Source organism: Thalassophryne amazonica, chromosome 7, assembly GCF_902500255.1.
Source record: "Thalassophryne amazonica chromosome 7, fThaAma1.1, whole genome shotgun sequence".
In the NCBI taxonomy this organism is placed as follows: Eukaryota; Metazoa; Chordata; class Actinopteri; order Batrachoidiformes; family Batrachoididae; genus Thalassophryne; species Thalassophryne amazonica.
In genome coordinates, this window is record NC_047109.1 from 44,026,090 (window position 1) to 44,050,758 (window position 24,669).

The window sequence follows — 24,669 nt, forward strand, 5'->3', positions numbered from 1 at the left end:
TTTTTGTTTTGGGTCACCCTGTACAAATGGGCTTCTCGAATGTGAATTGTGTTATAGTTTTCGGGTGCACAGAATCAAAAGAAATTCACAAGCAAACTTCAGTTAATTAATTTTGTTCTCCCATTTTGATTAAATACCATCAATAGAAAAATAATTAAATGTCTGACATGAAAGATTTCTTTTTTCTGTTCTGTTTTTTTATTTGTTTTTTTTAATTGCCTATGCATGAACATGCTCAATTATGTGGCAGAGTTAGTATGTAATTAAGTACAAGGTGCATCTGATTAAATGTCCCTTTTGCACTTAGGCTCATAAACACATACAAAATCCTCATTTAAAAATGCTGTCTACGTTATGTTACCATCCACATGTGCACAGCTATTCTTCAAGTAAATCGGGTCGTGTCTGCCTTAAGATCAGTACAAATGTCAAAACAGAATTTGTTATTTCTGGACTATAACAGTTGACTGTGATGTTAATTCTATTCTTGGTTATTTAAAAAAATCCACAAACATGGAACTGCTCTATATCGATCTCAAATGTGTCATAACAATATATCTGTATGTCCTAAATCTCAGCGCCATGTTTGTGTGTACCCAACCACACAAAGGGCAAACACTTGTTTTTGTGTCAAACAGCAACAGGTAGGGTCCTTGTAATTAATGCACTATGGGGTTCTGCTGGTCCAGATTGATTAGAAATGTGAGGTCAGGGCTCTATTTTTGGAACTAGGAATTTCAGATGATCTAATGCATGCTGGAGCCCAGAACATATTAGCAAAAGGCTTACAGGAATCCATTTCAGCATGCAGCAACATAAACAGATCCAGCGGTAACTGTCAACCAGCACACAACATATATTACAATTGCAGCCTTCTACTGCCAGGGGCTCTGTTTGATTTACTTGATTAGGGCTAAGATAAGGTCAGCATGAAGATAGAATATCTCCACTTGATTTACATAGTAAAGCCTTCTGTACTTGCCTCACAGTAGGAAAACATCTGGGTGTCATTAAACACTTGCCTGAACCTCCTGCTCAGTTCCATATCTCCATTAACCTCCTATTACCTGCCAAAGCCAGAAATATGCTTTTCATAGGACCAGCAGTGCACTGTGGTTCACTTTTTATGATTCAAAGATTCTTTCACTCCCTTGAAAATAAAGGATTTAGTTGAGCCAAGCTGGTGTCAAGTTGGCAATCCCTCTCATCTTAGATATTTGTTCTCACTGAAAGGTCTAATGTCCAAAGTCAAATAATAAATAACCAAGTATGCTGGACGTCTTTGATTGTGTGTTTACCTCTGCAATCATTTTTGCCCTTGAAGGGTTATTTCATTGAATATTTGTCTAAGAAAGTTAATGTTGAAACCAAATACATCAACACATTCTTTGAGCACCATAGCAAATGGTGGCGAGTTTCAGAGAAAAATCAAATCACATAATTTGTCAAACTGTCAAAGCTGGAGAAATATATGAAAAAATACACTGTCAACAGGAAAATCAAACCCCAGTATGGTAAAATTTAGGTAATTTCAAAATTCAAATGGAATAAAAATGGACTGCTGTTTGCTGCTGGCAGCTCAAGTTCAGAGGATCAAATATTACTGGAGCATGTGTTTAAAGTCCATTAGGGTTCCGTCTGCTTATTGATTCTGCTTATGATTTCCATAAACATATAGTGTAGCCTAGGTTTGGAGGGTAAATGCTGTGAAGGTATTAGAATTGCCTCATCACGTTTGCAGATGATGTTGTGGTGTCTTTTCAGAAAATGTTTTCTATGAGAAGTGGGATAGTTTGCAGCCAAGTGTGAAAGTGCTGGCATGAGAACAACCACCTTCATAGGTCAGACTCCTCTTCTAAAAAAAATGATGATTTGTCCCTTACAGTTTGGGGCATGTTTCTGTCTCAAGTGAAGAAGTTCAAGTTTCTTTAGGTCTAAAGAAACATGGAATATGTCATCGGCTGGTGGACTGGGGCAATGTCTGCAATGCAGCATCAAATCAGAAGGTGCTGGCATTTTAAAATTTGATTTACGGTATGTGCCAATCCTCTCCTATAATAAAGAATTTTGGGGACTGAAAGACTAAGTTCAGAAGTCACTTAAATTAATATTTTATACAGGGGGACTCACTTTTAGAGACAGGGTAAATACTTTTGTAATCTATAACAGAACTGAAGGCAATTTAACTGGGGAATGGTGGCTTAGTGGTTAGCACTGATGCCTCACAGCAAGAAGGTCATAGAATTGCTTCCCACCCTTTCTGTGTGGACTATGCATGTTCTCCTTGTGTCTGTGCTCTGGTTTCCTCCCACAAATAAAAACACTTACTTAAGGTCTGCTCCTTTCTCTTTTCCTGATCAAGACCATGTCTGTAGATCTGGAGTTGTCCTCAGGCACCTGACTATGGTTGCCCACTGATCCTAGTGGTTGGACTGTGTCTAACTAATTAGAATGGGTTAAATGCAGAGGACAAATTTTGTTGTATGTATGTACAATGACAATGAAGGTCCTTCCATTATACTGGAAATTGTAACAACTGAAGATATTTGAATTAGTTTCATAAAATTTAAATAATTTAATGAACATACCTGCATCTAAAAGAGATATATAACACTAATGTCAAATATTTTATTTTCTAACATCTAACATGAATAGATAATAATAGAGTTATTATTAAACTTAAGTTCTGCTAACTGGGGTCCTGGAAGTTGGAACAACTGAAAACATTTGAATTAATTTAATCAGTAGCTTGAATTTAGGTGTGACCATAAGTGACATGTAACACTAATTTCAAATATTTAATTTCTAATGACTTGTCATTTTTAAGTACATAAACGTAAAAAAAAGAGGTAATCATGAATCACTTTTTACAATTGTTAGGTTCTATGAACTGGGATACTGGAAGTTGAAAAGTTGAGGTAATCAGTTTACCAATGTTATTTTTTTCTTCCAACCAATTGGGTTTTACAGTACTATCCCTGCTCCTCTATTTTGTGCAAATGCACTATGAGAAAAGTAGTGCTTCAATGGGAAAATTTGGATTATTATGTGCGATCTGTAAATGTAATATTTCATTTTGTGTAGCTCCTTCAACTTCTTAAGACCTTGTCTATTTTCACTTTTCCCTCACAGGCTCCACACATCACCTTTGAAAATACATTCATCTTGGATGAAGCACTGCCATTTAATGAGATTATATGCCTCTTAAAAACTTAAATATGATTATAATAAAATATTGACTTTCATTATTTTGACAGTGACACACACTATCCAGCTGAATCCACACAAAAGAGGATAATGGAAACTAAAAAAAGTAATTGCAAATCCTATTTTATCCATGTCTATTTGGGGGTCATCTCCAGAGCACCATGCCTATGCCTTGATGGGAAATACATGCCTGTCCTGGCTGCTTCCAAATACAACAGTTTGCCTTTCGGTCCAATACTCTGGCAGGCCTTGACACTCAGCACAGCTTGAAACATGAGTTTGCATGTCAAAAGAAAAAGACAAGAAATTCCCTATTTCTTCCTCCAGAGAAACGTCTTTGCAACCCTGTTGAATGTCATAAAGGCAAACTTTGCCTTTCATAAGAAATTCGATTTGCCCAGCGGACCTCTCTGAAAGCTTTTACAGATGCTTTGGACAATATTTCTGTTTACAGGTCCAGTAATTGGCAGTGCTTCTACTGTACTGGGAACATCCTGAATTTTCATTAAATGTACTTGAGACATCACTGGCTTGATGCTCAGGTGTTTGATAAATGCCTGACACACCAAGGAGTTATTTTTGTGATACAGTTACACGTTCTTTGTGAGTTTGTAAGACACTGTTAGCCTCTCATGAGAAATGTTACAGAAATGTAGTACTAGTACTAGTAGTGATAGTGGAAAAAGTTCATTTATTTTAAAGAATACCACATTTACTTAAAAGATTGCTTCATTTGGGTTCTCTTTTGTTCACATTCATATACATGTCCTCCTTTGAAATGTGGACATCCCCGTGGCCTTTTCTGATTACTGGGATCCTGAATACTGAGGCACCTGCAAGGTGGAAGATGCACAGAGAAACATATCACATGGCCAGTTGACCTCACTGAGTGGGGGATTCCCAGCCCAGTGTGGAGATATAATGTCTCCACATAGTTCTGGGTCTCCTCCCAGCTGGATGTGCCTGGAACACCTCCCTAGGGAGGCACTCTTACAAGATGCCCAAACCACCTCAGGTGGATCCTCTCCTGTGAAGGAGCAGTGGCTCTATTCCGAGCTCCTCATGAATGACTGAACTTCTTGCCCTAGCTCTAAGGGAGACTCCAGCCACTCTCCTGAGGAAACCCATTTTGGCCGCTTGTATCCGGAGTCTGTTCTTTTAGTCATAACCCAACCCTCATGACCATAGGTGAGAGTAGGAAAGAAGACTGACTGGTCGATTGAGAGTTCCACAGTCCCCTCACTTGTGAACAAGACCCCAAGGTACTTGAACTCCCTCACTTGGGGCAAAGACCTCATTCCCTACCCAGAGTAGGCAATCCATTGGTTTCCTGCTGAGAACTATGGCCTCAGATATAGAGGTGCTGATCTTCATCCCAGCTGCTCCACACTTGGCTGCAAACTGACCCAGTGAGTGCTGGAGGTCACAGGTTGATGATACTAACAGGACCACAGTACCTGCAAAAAACAGAGAACACTGTTAGTTCTTGACAATTTAAATAATGAATTGAGAATTTTTTTGTCATGAAGAACACATCACTGCATGAGAGTGACTGATGAAACCCAGGCCAAATTCAATGCATTTATTGGATTTATACATGCTCACTTTGAGAATGTCTCTGAAAATCACAGATTAGTCAGATTGGTTTGTATGATGTGCATCATTAAAGCAAGATACATTTTCTTAGCAATAGCCAGCAAATCAGAGCACTAATTATCTTGCAGAGCAACAAATTGTGAAGATGCGATGAAAAATACTATGAATGACCATTTCCCTCAATAGTGAAAGCAGATGCTTTCAAATAATAAAATAGAATTACATTTTCATTCTTTGAAGCTTGGTCCCAGGTGAACCACTGAACCACACTGTTCCAGGAATTTTTGTGGCTGCACATATAAGTATGAAAATATTTCTTCTGCTCTGTGGTTAGTCGTGTCATGGCAATGAGGATGCCTAATTAACATTTTCATCTTCCTTATAAAAATCAAACATGGCTTGACTGCAAGAAATAAATTCAACTGAAGGGTTGTACACTTAATTTGGAAGGAGTGGTTGTGGTAAATTGAATCGAGAATTACTATACTGTATGTACTTATACAGTAATGCAACAATCTTATACTGTATTCAGTAGTCTTATACGCTTGTCCACTTCATATTACGGTATCTGGGCCTAGGCACTGGCCCAGTGGGCCTCAGAGCATGCAAACCTTACATTTTAATCGTCTAAAGTGTGTGTATCAGCTAAATTGTGTGTATCTGGCACCTTAGTGATGTTGTGATTTCTTGTGTACTGTTATTGGCTATTGACATAATGTTACTAATTGACATATATACATCTAATATCATGAATTGGAAGTTAAATTATTCAGTACATTTGCTGACTGTGTTGCACCACAACTTATCTCACTGAACAACTACAGTACAAACAGAATACATTAAAGCTAGAATGCCGGCAATCTTCAATAGATAAAATATAGTCTGAAGTTTAATATATATAAACTACATCATATTTGGAACCCATTAAAATTTTTGGGGAATTTTTAATTCGTGGGAACATACATAATTTGAGGGAAATCCATAACGTATTTCGCCCCAGAGAACGTCAAAACCTGCAGACAAATTCAAGTCCGAAGTGCATCTGCATCTCAGATAATCAGATAATAACAGACTCAGATAATAACCATAATTGTACACCATCAGACACCAGTCACCAGGCAACTCACCTGTCCAAAAGCAGCGCTGCAAAATCCTTGTGAGTTCGATCGCCAGTCATCTGTCGCTGCAGCTAGTGGTGAAACCCCCCATGTGACCTGTGACGTCACCCCGATGGTGTCCTGGCTTTCGAATTTTTGGCACGTGCCAATAATTCACAATTTGTTTCGATATGGACGAATTTTAATCATGTTCAGACTAATATTTTGGAAATTCTTTATATTCACACTAACGAAAAAAATTACTTTGGTCCCCATCAAAATTCTAACAATTGTCTCAATTTCAATATGCTTCCTGGCACTCTAGCTTTAATGTATGCACTCCAATTTTGTGTAAATTTGGTAAAGATATTGGGGTGGACTCTGAAATTGTCCAGCAAGGTCAAATTTGCCAGGGGTTAGTCGTTGGGGTGAAGGTCATTGGGGTTAATGGGCAAAACTTTGACTTTTCCCCTCAATTTGCACCAAACATGGCACACATATGGAGATGTGTCCCGGAATTGCACAGCAAAGTGAAATTTTATAAAGGTCAAATCACTGGAGTAAAGATCATGTCTGCCTGTCTGTTTGTTGACCTACTACTCCCAGGTCCCTTTAATGAGTTTTACCAAACCGGGTACGCTAATGAAGATTGACCCCAAAATTGCTTTTTAAAGTGTTCATTTTAGCAAAGGTCAAGAAATTTGATTTTCATCCCAAGTGTGTCTAACTGTCTCACACAGTAGTGGATTCCATAACTGCCCTGGCAAGGCCAGGTAGAGGGCAATCCTTTGGGTGAAGTTGAAGTTAATTGGGGATAAATGTCCCTTGTGTACTATTGGCGGTTATAAGACAGGCAGAGAGAGAGAGAGAGAGAGAGAGAGAGAGATAACCTAGACCAGCCATCCTAAACAACCTGATCTCAGGTGGCATCATGAAAAGTGATACCACTATGAAAGTGTAAAATTTTGTGATGGTATCACAAAATTAATTGATGAAGGTTCATGAAATTTTGGGTGGAGGGGAGTGCATGGGGATTATGGTTAATGGTAGGGTTAAAAATAGTGAACTAAACTGACCATGTTACAAAATATGATGCATTTTGTGATTGTATGACGAACCAAAAGATTAAATCACAAAAACAACAAATAAATAAATAAAAAATAGATAGTAGGCTGTTCCTAAACTAAAGAACACCAAGGTCTACTTTGAAATCTGAAAATCAGCTGGGGCCTACCCAAAACCTTTCATCACACTATTGATTAACAAAAGACTAATCAATCAATCAATCAACTTGTTTCTTATATAGCGCCAAATCACAACAAACAGTTGCCCCAAGGCGCTCCACATTGCAAGGCAAGGCCATACAACAATCATGAAAAACCCCAACGGTCAAAACGACCCCCTATGAGCAAGCACTTGGCCACAGTGGGAAGGAAAAACTCCCTTTTAACAGGAAGAAACCTCCAGCAGAACCAGGCTCAGGGAGGGGCAGTCTTCTGCTGAGACTGGTAGGGGCTGAGGGAAAGAACCAGGAAAAAGAGATCGATCACTAATGATTAAATGCAGAGTGATGCATACGGAGCAAAAAGAGAAAGAAACAGTGCATCATGGGAACCCCCCCACAGTCTACGTCTAAAGCAACATAACCAAGGGATGGTCCAGGGTCACCCGATCCAGCCCTAACTATAAGCCTTAGCGAAAAGGAAAGTTTTAAGCCTAATCTTAAAAGTAGAGAGGGTATCTGTCTCCCTGATCTGAATTGGGAGCTGGTTCCACAGGAGAGGAGCCTGAAAGCTGAAGGCTCTGCCTCCCATTCTACTCTTACAAACCCTAGGAACTACAAGTAAGCCCGCAGTCTGAGAGCGAAGCACTCTAATGGGGTAATATGGTACTACGAGGTCCCTAAGATAAGATGGGACCTGATTATTCAAAACCTTATAAGTAAGAAGAAGAATTTTAAATTCTATTCTAGCATTAACAGGAAGCCAATGAAGGGAGGCCAACACGGGTGAGATATGCTCTCTCCTGCTAGTCCCCGTCAGTACTCTAGCTGCAGCATTCTGAACCAACTGAAGGCTTTTTAGGGAACTTTTAGGACAACCTGATAATAATGAATTACAATAGTCCAGCCTAGAGGAAATAAATGCATGAATTAGTTTTTCAGCATCACTCTGAGACAAGACCTTTCTGATTTTAGAGATATTGCGTAAATGCAAAAAGGCAGTCCTACATATTTGTTTAATATGCGCTTTGAATGACATATCCTGATCAAAAATAACTCCAAGATTTCTCACAGTATTACTAGAGATCAGGGAAATGCCATCCAGAGTAACGATCTGGTTAGACACCATGCTTCTAAGATTTGTGGGGCCAAGTACAATAACTTCAGTTTTATCTGAGTTTAAAAGCAGGAAATTAGAGGTCATCCATGTCTTTATGTCTGTAAGACAATCCTGCAGTTTAGCTAATTGGTGTGTATCCTCTGGCTTCATGGATAGATAAAGCTGGGTATCATCTGCGTAACAATGAAAATTTAAGCAATACCGTCTAATAATACTGCCCAAGGGAAGCATGTATAAAGTGAATAAAATTGGTCCTAGCACAGAACCTTGTGGAACTCCATAATTAACTTTAGTCTGTGAAGAAGATTCCCCATTTACATGAACAAACTGTAATCTATTAGACAAATATGATTCAAACCACCGCAGCGCAGTGCCTTTAATACCTATGGCATGCTCTAATCTCTGTAATAAAATTTTATGGTCAACAGTATCAAAAGCAGCACTGAGGTCCAACAGAACAAGCACAGAGATAAGTCCACTGTCCGAAGCCATAAGAAGATCATTTGTAACCTTCACTAATGCTGTTTCTGTACTATGATGAATTCTAAAACCTGACTGAAACTCTTCAAATAGACCATTCCTCTGCAGGTGATCAGTTAGCTGTTTTACAACTACCCTTTCAAGAATCTTTGAGAGAAAAGGAAGGTTGGAGATTGGCCTATAATTAGCTAAGATAGCTGGGTCAAGTGATGGCTTTTTAAGTAATGGTTTAATTACTGCCACCTTAAAGGCCTGTGGTACATAACCAACTAACAAAGATAGATTGATCATATTTAAGATTGAAGCATTAAATAATGGTAGGACTTCCTTGAGCAGCCTGGCAGGAATGGGGTCTAATAAGCATGTTGATGGTTTGGATGAAGTAACTAATGAAAATAACTCAGACAGAACAATCGGAGAGAAAGAGTCTAACCAAATACCGGCATCACTGAAAGCAGCCAAAGATAACGATACATCTTTGGGATGGTTATGAGTAATTTTTTCTCTAATAGTCAAAATTTTGTTAGCAAAGAAAGTCATGAAGTCATTACTAGTTAAAGTTAATGGAATACTCAGCTCAATAGAGCTCTGACTCTTTGTCAGCCTGGCTACAGTGCTGGCTACTAAGATGAGGGTTTCCACATATTTAAAATTTCATTCATTTCATTTAATTTTTTTTAAGCGTCAAATCACAACAAAGCTGCCTCAAGGCGCTTCACACAAGTAAGGTCTAACCCACCCTGCTCAGCGTGCAGCTCTTGTTGGAGCGACATCTCTGCTATTTTGGCATTGTGGGATAGCTCGCCGGACTACTTTCACCTGACACAGCACTGAATTTGCCGATATAAGAAGATGCTGCTGGATGAGTGTGGGTATTGACTTACGATCATTTAGGCATAAAAACACATGAGATACGCAAGTTCTTGTGCCAAATATACTCCTGATGTTTTTGTTACCATTTGTTGTCATCGCAGATCTGGGAACTACTTTTTGCGCAGGAATTCATCAAGCACGTTGGCTGTGGGCACATACTAACAGAGAATACCCAGAAAGTGGTTAGTTGTTTGGCCAAAACGAGAGCGTCCACTTTTAGCTTGCCATAAGCTAAGCTAGTGGCGCTCGTGGGTCTAACCTTACCAACCCCTAGAGCAAGCATACAGGCGACAGTAGTAAGGAGAAACTCACTCCGATGATTTGAGGAACAAACCTCAAGCAGACCAGACTCCAAGGGGGTGACCCTCTGCTTGGACCATGCTACTGACACACTTGAAAATACACATATACAGGAAATTTTGCTGAACTAGGTCAAAAAATGACCAACAATGCATAATTTAAATCTGTTGACTTTGTTTTATTATTTCTTATTTTCATTCATTAAATAACTGAATATTTTTTAGATAATTTTAACTTTTATCACAAATTGAAAATTAAGGCATTTTAAATTTTTTAATTGACCTTTCATCACCAACAGCAAGTGGGCGATGAAAACCCTTTGCAGCCCACACTTTGGGAACCACTGACCTCAACTTGACTTTATGATAAGGTGTTTGAAAGAATCTATCCTTTTATCCTTGGATGCACTTTGCCTTCAAAAGTAAATATTGTGCACTTTGGCTTCATATTCAATATTTAATTTCAACTCTAATGTGTTGTGATAGACATCTAAAATAACAAACATGTTGCCAATGTCCATCTGTATACGTCACGAAGTATACAGTTAGCCCACGGTTTAAGTGTCGCAGTAGGATGAATAAATATTTAAGAGTCAGCAGTGTGTGTGTGCACACAGGAACAGCATGCCTGAGGGTTTGAACTCAGGATATGAGGCCAGGAAAAGTAAATGATAAGCCTGAAGGGACAACAAAACCTAACATTAATCATTAACGTCACAGGAAGACCAACCTGGATTCTATTATAAGCCTTAAATGTCCAGTCCTTCTTGAAATAGATTGAAATATCTGTTTTTGCATTTAAAACTCACTTGACATTTTTCCTTCAATAACACCATTTGACATTCTCAGTAAACAGATATTCAGATGTCATTGACAGAACAGTTGGTTTTCATGTTCCCAATTGTCATGAATACTAGAAGTATGGTTTCTTTCAACCTCAAAGTTATGCTATTTTTAGACATGTTCCAGTTTTTGTCATATATAATGTCAGAAAAAAAAAATCCATAAAGGGAGTTGTTTTTGTCCTTTTCTGTTTGTTGATTTAGAAGGATTACTAGAACAACAATAACAACAATAATGCTCGACTTTTGGCTCCTCTCATTTGTTAAGCGTTGCCACAGCAACCCTTAACAAGGGTATCTATTGCTGATCCGCATTGGGATTTTGGCACATGTTTTATGCTGGATGTCCTTCCTGATGCAACTCCAGTTTCACCTGCAGAAATAGACACAGCCCCTGGTCTTCCTAATCTCTGAGAATCAACGGGGTCAGGCTCACACAGAGTAGACTGGTTGCAACAACAACAATAATAATAATCATAACATAATAATAATAATAATAATAATAATAATAATAATAATAATAATAATAATAATAATAAGAAGAAGAAGAAGAAGAAGAAGAAGAAGAAGAAGAAGAATGATAATGTTGATTTTATCTTCAAATTTGGTGAGAAAATTGAGTACAACATGGAATTAAGTTTGGTCAGCTCTAATGAATTACTTTTTTTTTTTAACTTATTGAAAAGGTTGGGCCTGGTCTAGTAAATGTAACATGGATTTTGAGGGAGACAAGTTGCAGATCAGGGACATCTGATTTCTGCTTGTGACATGAAGACTGTTACTAGAGGTGATGGCCTAGTGGTTAGTGCACTTGGTTTCAGTGTGGAAGGTTCCCGGTTCACTGCCCCTGCTGCCACATTTCTCCATGTCATGTGGAGTTGCGTCAGGAAGGGCATCCGGTGTAAAACCTGTGTCAAATCGACATGCAGAGCCACCTTGGATTTGCTATGGTGACCCCAAGTGCGAACATGGAGGCTATGATGGTTGTATTTTGATGCAAATCTCGATCACTTGCCTTTGATCAATGACGGTAGGCAAGTAAGTTAGAATATCAACTAAATAGCTTATTGATAGAAATAATTACCAACTGCAATGTCAATAAAAAAGTGATTGACAAAATTAACTAGGCAACTAGAGTGCAACTGTAACTGACTGACTTAACTAAACAACTAAACAATGTATTAATGAATATTTTTTTAATGATATTTCCAGTTTATTTCATTGTTATTTCAACTATACTTTGGCACAGTTACCGAAATGTAACTTCAACTGTTGGACCGTGACAGAGCTATGGGCTCTCTGAGTGACCTATAGTTTTATAACTCGGGCGAATATCTGTCATTTTGGGCAACTGGGCGTGAACGGAAGGACTCAGAAAATGCATACCGCCCTCCAAAAGCATGTTATTTGCATTATTATCACTTTTTACTGAGATACACAACACGTAACGCGTACATAAAGAGTTGGCTCACTTTAACTTTTGTCGTGTCGGCTGGCGCGGCGCTGCTTTCCAAATTCGGCAGTGTGTCCTCATCAAGCTGGCTGCTCTGGCTGCTGTTCATTGTCGTACTATCCATGAGAAAATCATCCGGAATATCCATATTGGGACCAACACACACTTCTCGCCTTTTTAGTTTTTTTTTTCCCTTCTGCGGACAGTTCTCGGGCTGCGCGCTATGACGTCATTTGTTTACGCATAGCGGACATGTATAGCCAGGTAGCGTCGATGTAAATCTACGCTACTGGTCTAGCAACACCTCGGTAAAGTGATAATAATTATCATCCATCCATCCATCCATCCATCCATCCATCCATCCATCCATCCATCCATCCATCCATCCATCCATCCATCCATCCATCCATCCATCCATCCATCCATCCATCCATCCATCCATTTTCCATACCTGCTTACGCCAATTAAGGGTGGACCTGAACAGAACCCACACAAAACATGTTGAAAACATGAAAACTTCACACAGAAAGGCCCCAGGTGGGACTTGAACCCATGACCTTCTTGCTGTGAGGTAACAGTGCTCACCACTTTTACAAAACTTGATGAAAAGGTTACAAATTGCACACGAAATTTGCCAAGGTTTTTTTTTTGTTTTTGTTATGTATGGTCTACCTGACAGAGGCATTCGCTCTAATCAGTGGCATTGTACTTTGTGTAAATGAAAGAAGAACAAAAAAAATAAGAGTAAGTACATAATAAGTTGTTGCCAGCAAAAGCCCATCATCACTGAGGTAATGCATTGTAAATTTCTGGTCTCTCCTCTTTCAGTGACTGTTGCTTTAAATAGAAAGGAGCTGTAGCTTGCCACACCCCCTCTCATTATATCTCTTCACATCCCACAATCTGTGTGGGCGGGTCTCACACAGCAAGCAGGTAGATGAACTTCTGTGAAGTCACATCCCAGTTAAAACTTCATAATATTAATGACAGATTACCAAAAAACCATTCTGAACCATATAACATCCAAAAAAGTTAAGTTTTAATAACAAGCTTTACCACTTTATTTATTTTCTTACTTCTGCATCATAAACTGGAAACTAAAATATATATATTTTTTGCAAAATAGCTTCAAATTGTCTAGTCAGTTTGTGATGGAACGTGACAAGATAAAGATGACCACAGATCACAATTTTCAAATCCACAGAGTTTTACAAAGAAGGAGTTGTTTAGAGAAGAGCAACATGTCTGATAGAAAAACAGATTCGGTCACGCAGAGAAAATGAGCAAAGGGAGGAATGGGGAGGGGGAACGTCTGGTAATAATTTCCTTGTCGAGGTAAAAGAAAAACACAACAAAACAACAGGGTAGGATAATTAGTGTTTAAACGCACTTTAACGGACCTCCAGTTGTCCACTGGTTGCAGATGTTCGAGTCCTGACGAAGCTCCGGTTTGCTGCAGTTCCATGGATTTTGAGATCTGTTACTGTACTGTACGTGTCCATTCATGAGCTCTGACCTTGTCTTAAATATCAACTGAAGTTAGTCAAGTGTTTCACTTTACTGACACTGAATCAAAGTGCGTATCTACAAGCTGAAGTTCTTAGCTGTGCTTACATGATAATCATTAGATTGTGGGGGTGAACTTAATGAAAAGAATGGAAGAAATCTGCAAAGTAGGTCCATAGCAACAATGTAGCCAGAAACAAACAAGACACACCGTCTGCTCTGTTGAGCGCCAAGAAGGTGACCCAGTCAACAGTTGCCATAGTCACAGGTCTGCCACCAGCCCCTGAGTACGGCCTCTGTCAGGTGTTGCTGTTGATTCACTGACACAGTCTATGAATCAATAGCAAGTTCAAAATCCAGATGTCTCTGAAAGGTAGAGAGGATTTGCTAAACCAACTCAAGCTGGTGCAGGAGCTTATATTGCTCAGACAGATTGTTGCAGCATTCATTGCTTATCATTGCTTATCTCTATGTCTGTCCAGCCATCCCTCCCTTGCTGCACATTTGTTGAAAAATCTACTAATACATCAACTCAAAATTTTTGGAATACTCTTGGACCATGTACGCATCAAAGCCTATTGATTTTGACAACCCAGTCTCACATGTACAGTAGTGTTCAGAATGATAGTAGTGCTATGTGACTAAAAAGATTAATCTAGGTTTTGAGTATATTTCTTATTGTTACATGAGAAACAAGGTACTAGTAGATTCAGTAGATTCTCACAAATCCAACAAGACCAAGCATTCATGATATGCACACTCTTAAGGCTATGAAATTGGGCTATTAGTAAAAAAAAGTAGAAAAGGGGGTGTTCACAATAATAGTAGTGTGGCATTCAGTCAGTGAGTTCGTCAGTTTTGTGGAACAAACAGGTGTGAATTAGGTGTCCCCTATTTAAGGATGAAGCCAGCACCTGTTGAACATGCTTTTCTCTTTGAAAGCCTGAGGAAAATGGGACTTTCAAGACATTGTTCAGAAGAACAGCGTAGTTTGATTAAAAAGTTGATTGGAGAGGGGAAAACTTATACGCAGGTGCAAAAAATTATAGGCTGTTCATCTACAACAGGGGTGGGCAATCATGTGCCATGAAGGGCCGAAGCACTGCAGGTTTTCCTTGCTACCAATCACCTCAGCAGGTGATTTCATTAATGTTCAGGTGTTTCAGCAGGTGATTTCATTGACAACCAGGTGTTTATGTTCAAGGGAGAAGCTCATCAGAAACCCACCTGCTGAGGTGATTGGTTGCAAGGAAAACATGCAGTGTCTCGGCCCTCGTTGCCCACCCCTGATCTACAATGATCTCCAATGCTTTAAAATGGACACAAAAAAAGAGACGCGTGGAAGAAAATGGAAAACAACCATCAAAATGGACAGAAGAATAACCAGAATGGCAATGGCTCACCCATTGATCAGCTCCAGGATGATCAAAGATAGTCTGGAGTTACCTGTAAGTGCTGTGACAGTTAGAAGACGCCTGTGTGAAGCTAATTTATTTGCAAGAATCCCCCGCAAAGTCCCTCTGTTAAATAAAAGATGTGCGGAAGAGGTTACAATTTGCCAAAGAACACATCAACTGGCCTAAAGAGAAATGGAGGAATAGTTTGTGCACTGATGAGAGTAAAATTGTTCTTTTTGGGTCCAAGGGCCACAGACAGTTTGTGAGACGACCCCCAAACTCTGAATTCAAGCCACAGTTTACAGTGAAGACAGTGAAGCATGGTGGTGCAAGCATCATGATATGGGCATGTTTCTCCTACTATGGTGTTGGGCCTATATATCGCATACCAGGTATCATGAATCAGTTTGGATGTGTCAAAATACTTGAAGAGGTCATGTTGCCTTATGCTGAAGAGGACATGCCCTTGAAATGGGTGTTTCAACAAGACAATGACCCCAAGCACACTAGTAAACTGCAAAATCTTGGTTCCAAACCAACAAAATTAATGCCTCGCAGATGTGAAGAAATCATGAAAAACTGTGGATATACAACTAAATACTAGTTTAGTGATTCACAGGATTGCTAAAAAAGCAGTTTGAACATAATAGTTTTGAGTTTGTAGCATCAACAGCAGATGCTACTATTATTGTGAACACCCCCTTTTCTACTTTTTTTTTTACTAATAGCCCAATTTCATAGCCTTAAGAGTGTACATATCATGGATGCTTGGTCTTGTTGGATTTGTGAGAATCTACTGAATCTACTGGTACCTTGTTTCCGATGTAACAATAAGAAATATACTCAAAACCTGGATGAATCTTTTTAGTCACACAGCACTACTATTATTCTGAACACTACTGTAGCTGCAACACTTGGCATGGATAAAAGAAGGGATTTCTTTTTAAAGCATCCATCAGATTCAGATGGACAGACTAAATGATTATCAGTTAAGAAACGGGAGAACTGGGAGCTGTCTTCAACAAGTAAGATATAGGAAATAATAGTGTAACAAGTTCTCAATGTACTATTGCTGGAGTAACAGATAACTGAGACAAACCTAAAAAGAAGGCATATTTCTAATTTTTTACACCAGGGATGTCTGCAGGAAAACTGTCCCTGAGGACAACGTATTAACATCTTCACATCTGATCATTTGTTCTTTCTCAACAGTATTTGATTAAGTTGATGATTTAATCAAGTGTTCAAATTATTGTAATATCAGGCCTGTTGCTGCTTGTGTAATCTATGATTACAGTTTGTGTTCATCATTCTTGTTCTGTTTGTTTTCTTTTTTCAAAGCTGGATACCTCCATTATTACTCCCACAAACACTGGAAACAGATATCAAAGGATTATTAACCGAGCGCGAGGTCTGTACGGGAAATATCAGACCAAGGTGTTGACAGTTCGGACTGAGCATTTAGCGAGGTCCGTGGGAAAAATGCCGTGGTCTGATATTCCTGTACAGACCGAGCAATTGAGGTTAAAAATTTGTTTATTATATGGCTATTATATATGTAAACACGCAAACATACGGTATCGCCAGAATATGAAAGCTGCTGATGGTTTTGGGCTCATAATCATACCTGTTGCTTGACCTCCGTGAATAACTTGCTAACAAGTGGCCCGGTCGTTAACTGATAACCTTTCAATCTGTGTGTTTTTTCTGATGCTGTTTAGATATTTATAGAGTATATTGATGTCTGACTTGGTTTTTCTAATCATGTTTTTAGCTTTCTGGTTTGTAATGAATGTGATATGCGATCCGGACTGACTGTCATAGTCTGCTATAGGAAAATATCAGACCGGAAATCAGCCAATCAGAGCACGCGTAGCGTTGTAGCCATATAATAATACATTTTATGGCCTGTCTGTCTCTCCACAATTTCACAGTTAAGTTCTTATGTTAGCCTTGTTTTGACATCGTGGCTCGGCAACAAGTTATTATGTACAAGATGACTGTTGATCAGGGGCTCATTCCTGTTAAGCAGATGAATGATATCGACATTCAACTTGTATGGTCGAGCCATGTCACCAAAGACAAAGGAGGCTAGGGTAAGACGCTAGCTGTATATTAAGTCATTTTAAAAAGTTTCTTTACATTTAGTGAAGTAAATATACCTACCTGTACATCCATAATTTTTTTTTAATTTCAATTTATTTTAATTTATATAGTGCCAAATCACAACAGAGTTGCCTCAAGGTGCTTACAAGTAAGGTCTAACCATAAGGATCCTCTCCATGTGACCAGATACTTCTTATGATATTTTCACCTATTTATTGATAACAAGAGGTTTACCTTGCACTATACCATTATATGTTGTATAGCTTTTTAACCCATGATAGTATGAACACATTCCTGGACAAATTGAAACAATTTTTGGTCCAAGTGAAAAGTTGAGCCTTAAACATCAAACAAACAAACAAAAGGCCCACGTTGAAAAATCCCACAGTGTAGCAGGAGGTGGTAAAATCACAAGTCAGAAATTCAATACATCCACTTGGGAAATGATTCACAATATTAATACTAGCATTTTGGCATCAAAATGAATCCTATATCTTGAAAATAACCCCTCACCCCTTGAATGTAACAAAGTATGGTCTATTTTCAATTATCTGGCTATTCTGCTATGTGTGAAGTTTGTCCATTCTCTTCAAAAACTTTAAAAACATAAACCATTGTCAAAGGTTTTATCAAATTCTTTAGCCTGAGATCTTGTTTTTGGCTTGGTCATGACACTTGAGTTACTACAACTTGCCATGCTGTGACTTGAAATTACATGTGTAATTGCATGATCACTGTAATATATCAGTACTTATGTAGCTTTTGTGACTTCTCTAAAACAAGTACTACCAAGTCAGGAGCATTATATATCATAAACTTGAATGTTGTGTTCAATGCAGGGTTCATCAAAACTAATCATGAAGTCAAAACAATTACATTCTAATATTTCGAAAGATGTTAAAATTACAGTATATATTGCAGTTTTCTTTTTTGCATGGGGTGGGGTTTTTTTTGTCATGGTAGACACCCACTTCCTATATGAAATATCTCCCAAATTACACAATGCACAATCTCTGAAGTGGATGTAAGCATATTTGAAAAAAAAAAAAATTCTACCATTACCAACTCCTGCTACACAGTGCTCCTTTAATGTGCAACAATACCTTTTGTTTATAGGATTCAGATTTACAATGAATTGTACTAAGTTTAAACATTGTGTCTGTAAAATCCTACCAGTGTTGTGTTACATGTCAGGACAACTACTGCTTTTGTCACCAGAGTGTTTGTGTTGGAGTCTTTCTCAAAATATTTCAGCAAATGATTAAATTCATGTCAAAGGCGTTCTTTGGTTTGCAGCCTCATACAGCTGCACTCACAGTATGGACTTTCTCGTGTTTCTGTGGTTTTTTTACACTGTGTGGGTTTAAGGGTGCACCACTTGCTGGACTGTGTATCCTGCATCGGCTGCAATAGGCCCGTCGTTGTTTGCACTGCAGACGCCTCAGTGAGTTTGGATCTAATGTAATGACGTGTGTGTGTGTGTTTGCTCTTGTCTGTTTAGCTTGAGGACCAAAGATCACGAGCCTTGATCCAACAGCCAGTCAGAGACAACGTAATCGCTGAGCATCAATTTTTCAACTTCTCATCGCACTATGAGCTGGAACTAAATAAATACTTCATTCTAAAGCTTCATTTCTGCGGTAAGATTCTTTACTTTTGCTCCACGTCTGATTTACGAGAGAGTGTTCATTGTGTTTTCAAGTTCATTAGTGAGCCACTTTGCTCCATATGGCTTACACATGAGGTGTCCTGCACTTGAATAAAAAAAAAGCTGCATTTGCAAATATGTCCAAGTGCTTCATTAATCACTGAGGTTTTCACATCAGCGTAGAAATGACACGTCAAAGTTATCAGTGGCTTCAATTTGGAGGTAAATGCAAACAAACATGCGGTTTGTGATGTTTGAGGATATCCATATGATCCATGTGTACATTTTGTGACATGTGGTTTGAGTTAAGAGCGCAGTGCACACAGCTTAGCATCGACCTGCTTCAGAATTAGTCATAATTTCGCACAGTCAGAACATGTTTTCAGTACAAAGCACGTTAAAAAGAAATGGAGGTAACACAAGAAGGAACACAGGAAATTTTGCAGAGCAAAATACACGCTGCTTAGACAACTATTGGTCCGACTCCATGTAGTGCTGAATCAGCTTTCATAGTGTTAAATCAAGCTGTTCAACTCTATATTAGGGTGATTCTTTAACTACAGGCACTATTGGCCTTGTAAATGTAATTTCCACCACACCATTGCCTTACAATATAAAGCGCCTTGGGGCAACTGTTTGTTGTGATTTGGCGCTATATACATGTGTTCTGATGTCACTGTTTATTGCCATAGAAACTACCCAAACAATCTTTCATACAAACTGTTTAAAGGGACATTACAGTGTTGTGGTGGAAATTACGGCAATAGTGTGGGACAAATACATTCTGTTTAAAAAAATCACAACAGTTGTATGACATTGAATATCCCAATTATGTTTTGATTATTTTACTGATATTTTATTCAGAGATATTTTAAAACATTAGAAAAAACATTTTTTTACCATTCATTTTTATCATTGAAGATCAAAAGTCTGGGTGTGGGACAAGCACAAAACGGCAATATTTGCATATAATGATGCTGAAAAAAGGTGAAAAAGTCATCATAGACTACTAGAACAAATTTCTTAAAACACTTTCATTGTAAAGATAACTATAAAAGTGTGAAATTTCCCCTTTTTTCTGTTTTTCATACAATATGATTAAAGGACATAATAAGTGCCCGTAGTCTAAGAATCACCCATTAACAGGGTCATTTATACTGTGATGGAGCTGATATAACAATGAGGTCCTATAAGGCATAGTGCAAATCCATTTGTGGCTGAACACACATTGACATATAGACAGCACATAGTTACAGTCCTGCATAAAAAGGAGCACTGGGCATTAGGGGTTATGTTACAGCATTATTACAAAATGGATGAAAATCTTTTGTCTCACCCCCCACCAATATATATATATATATATATATATATATATATATATATATATATATATATATATATATATATATATATATATATATATATAATATAATACGTATATTATATAACAATATTCTCAATACCCTATAATGACAATGTGAAAAAGTTTTGATTATTGCAAATTTATAAAAACAAAAAACAACAACAACAACAAAACCTAAGAAATCACATGCACATAGGTATTCACAGCCTTTGCCATGAAGCTCAACATTGAGCTCAGGCACCTCCTTTTTTCACTGATCATCCTTGAGATGTTTCTACAGCTTAATTGGAGTCCACCTGGGGTAAATTCAGTTGACTGGACATGATTTGGAAAGGGACACACCTATCTAGATATAAGGTCCCACAGTTGACAGTACATGTCAGAACACAAACTAACCATGAAGTCAAAGGAATTGCCTATAGACCGCTGAGACAGGATTGTCTTGAGTCACAAATCTTGGGAAGGGTGCAGAAACATTTCTGTTGCTTTGAAGGTCCCAATGAACACAGTGGCCTCCATCATCCATAAATGGAGTTTGGATCCACCAAGACTCTTCCTAGAGCTGGCCGCCCGTCTACACTGAGCGATCGTGGGAGAAGGACCTGAGTCAGGGAGCTGACCAAGAACCTAATGGTCACTGTCAGAGTTCCAGTATTCTTCTGTGGAGAGAGGAGAACCTTCCAGAAGGACATCTATCTCTCCAGCAATCCACCAATCAGGCCTGCATGGTAGAGTGGCCAGACGGAAGTCACTCCTTAGTAAAAGGCACATGACAGCTCACCTGGAGTTTGTGAAAAGGCACCTGAAGGACTCTCAGACCATGAGAAACAAAATTATCTGGTCTGATAAGACACAGATTGAACTCTTTTGCATGAATGCCAGGCATCATGTTTGGAGGAAAACAGGCACCATCCCTAAAGTGAAGCATAGTGGTAGCAGCATCATGCTGTGGGGATGTTTTTCAGTGGCAGAACCTGGGAGACTAGTGAGGATTGAGGGAAAGATGAATGCAGCAATGTACAGAGACATCCTGGATGAAAACCTGCTCCAGAGCGCTCTTGACCTCAGAATGAGATGACTGTTCATCTTTCAGCAGGACAATGACCCTAAGCACACAGCCAAGAAATCAAAGGAGTTGCTTCAGGACAACACAGTGAATGTCCTTGAGTGGCCCAGCCAGAGCCCAGACCTGAATCCAATTGAACATCTCTGTAGATATCTGAAAATGTCTGTGCACCAACACTCCCCATCCAACCTGATGGAGCTTGAGGGGCGCTGCAAAGAGGAATGGGCAAAACTGCCCAAAGATAGATAGATAGAGCTGCCCAAGCTTGTGGCATCATATTCAAGATGACTTGAGGTTGTAAGTGTTTTTATTTTTAATAAATTTCCAATAATAATAATAAAAAAAACTTTTGAATTTTGAGGGAAAAAATCAATTTACTCAATTTTGAAATAAGCCTGTAACATAAAATGTGGAAAAAGTGAAGTGCTGTGAATAACCTTCCGGATGCACTGTATATGATGCAAAGGTGTGTTGTAGGTATATCATAATATCAAAAAATCAGTGTGACTTGTCATCACCTTGGCTCTAATAATTCAAATATGAAATGTGATTTTAGAAATCATCAGTGACTGTACAATTTGATTCATGTGGACAGACTGTTTTGGTGTGGGGAAATGGGTTTACCAAAGTCTTCAGGTTACAAAATTAGTGTAATATATAAAAAGAATTTAAAACAATGTAAAAAAGTAAGTCCCTTTGGCTTCTCCATTGTTTTTCCAGTCTGGGTGGACACAGCAAATCTGAGGTGGATTTGCAAGTTGAATTGGCACAAGTTATACGCAGGATGCTCTTCCTGATGCAATTCCACTCTCCACATGGAGAACAGATGGGGTGGGGTTTGAACGGGGAACCTCCCACTTGGCCACCACCCCTGCAATGTATGAATATATATACACTGTATCTAAATCAATAAGATATGCACCGTGTGCAGTGCAGCAGTGCCACTTGCCGGAAACTATGCTGCAAATATGTGGAACATTCAAAAACAGGATAATTGTAAAACATCTCTTACCTGTCTGTTGTTCTTCTGATATGACTCATTTTTGGATGGATATAATACATTTGTGATGGATGCTGATGTCAACAAATGTCCATTCCTGCCTTGAGAAAATAAATTGCAAACCGTTCCTGAACAAAATAATTTGTCCACATTATTCTGCTGCCTCTCACAGCAGGAAGAGAAAGGAGACAAATTATGCAACTTTATCTTGCTTCTGGGATTGGCTGTGAGTCAAACATTACCTGAAGGAGAGATCCATTTTATAGATGACAATTTGTCATTTCAGAAAGTACTTGAATGAAGTCTCTGTGATGACCTGCACTCAAAAAACAAAACAAAAAAACAAACAAAAAAAACAAAACACTGGTGTTGTTGGTTTTTATGTTACATGAGTGAAAGTCTAACATGTAGCTTCTACGATAAAAAATCAAGTTTTATGGGTGAACACATTCAAATCATGTAGTTTTAACATAACATGCAACAATTTTAAATTTATCTTGCTCAGTGAACATAAAATTATGTGAAGTATTTCCACCCAAGTAAAATGTGTTAATGTAGCCAGAAACAATTTTGCTGAGTGAACTAAATGTAGATTTGTTGAGTGAGATGAATTTGTGTTACTGTTACTTAATTACTATGGGCCAGGCCAACTAGATTTGTAAGGGTAAATGTAAAAACAAAACAAAACAGTAAGTCCCTTTGGCTGCTTGCTTGTTTTCACTCGGGGTCACCGCAGAAAATCCAAGGTGGAGCTGCATAAATTGTGCTGATCCAACACAGCAAAGTTAAATTGACACGTAACTGTACTATTTTAAAAGTAGTTGTAACTACACAGTACTTTTTGCTGAGTAAAATATACTCTGATAACATCTGGTCCCAGTCTAAATAGATTATAATACACTCTATTATGGAATGAATCAGCTCTACCATCTTGTCAAATCAAGTGTTTCTACTCCAATAAGAGTTTGTTTTACACTTTGATAGAGTTAATTTATCACTGTGATAGAGTATATTTAACTCTATTTGGACTGGAACCAAATGTTATCCCGGCAGAGTAAATTTTACTCCACAAAATTTACTGCGTACTTACAGGGCAGGGGTGGTGACCAAGTGGTTAGTGTACTTAGTTTCAGTAAGAAAGGTTCCCGGTTCAAACCCCATGCTGGCACATTTCTCCATGTAATGTGGAGATGCATCAGGAAAGGCATTTGGGGTGAAACCTGTGCCATTTCATTATGCAGATCCACCTCAGATTTGCTGTGGTGACCCCGAGTGCAAACAAGGCAGAAGCTGAAGGGACTTAATTTTATTTTTGTTAAATTTACCCTTACAAATCTAGTTGGCCTAAACCATGGTAACTGAGTAACAGTAACACAAATTCATCATGTTCACTCAACAAATTTCCACTTAAGTCACTCAGCAAAATTGTTTCTGGTTAGGTTAACGTAATTTACTTGGGTGAAAATACTTTACATAATTTTCTCATGTGTACTGAGCAAGTTATTTTTTGAGTGTGTCACTGATCTATTAATAGAAACATGACACTTTGACACTTTGGTGAAGAAAGGGGTGGAGCTGTCAACTGATCACTATCTGGTGATGAGTAGGCTCAGATGGCGGGGTAAGCGCCGGGCCAACCTGGGATACCTAAACTTGTTATGAGGCTTTTCTTGGTATGCTTGGTGGAAGAGCATATCCGGACAGCCTTCAGCTTGCACCGCCAAAGAAACTTCTCCCAGATCTCGAGGGAGGTTGATGACATAGAAACAGAGTGGTTCATGTCTTCCATTGCTGAGGTGGCTGTTCTGAGTTGTGGCCAGAAGGTGGTCGGTGCTTCTCGTGGTGGTACCCTAAGAACCCGCTGGTGGACTCCAGTGGCAAGGGACGTCATGGAGCTGAAGAAGGAGGTCTTTCATGCTTGGTTGGCACAGAGATCCCTGAAACTGGCAGGCCAGAAGGACTGCAGCCTCAGTTTGGGCATGGGAGGAGTTTGGAGAGGCCATGGAAAACACTTTCAGTCAGTCTCAAAGTGGTTCTGGCAAACTGCCAGGAGCCTTAGGGAGGCAGTTCTTAGCCCAAGCTGTGTTCAGCAGGGATGAGAGCTGCTAAACTGGACTTAGGATATTGCCAGGTAGTGGAACAGACACTTTGAGAATCTCCTCAACCTTACTGACATGCCTTCCGTCAAGATGTGGTTCTGTTGGGTTGGTTTGATTTGGGCATCAGGAGAGGATGCTCCCTGGCTGTCTCCCTGAGGAGGACTTCCAGACATGTCCAAACTGGAGGAGGCCCTGGGGAAGACCCAGGACATGCTGGGGAGATTATATTTCTCAGCTAGTTTGGAAACGCCGTGGGATCCCCTAGGAAGAGTTACAGGAATTGGCCGAGGATAGG

General features: G+C 38.9%; 1 protein-coding gene across 1 annotated transcript in view; it reads left to right on the plus strand.

Moving 5' to 3' along the window:
- eva1ba (eva-1 homolog Ba (C. elegans)) overlaps positions 1–24,669 on the plus strand; it is a 42,384-nt gene that overhangs the window by 11,556 nt on the left and 6,159 nt on the right. Inside the window, exon 2 of the mRNA XM_034174075.1 lies at positions 18,700–18,838. The gene's annotated coding sequence lies outside the window, so the exon portion shown is untranslated. The remainder of the gene's footprint in view (positions 1–18,699; positions 18,839–24,669) is intronic.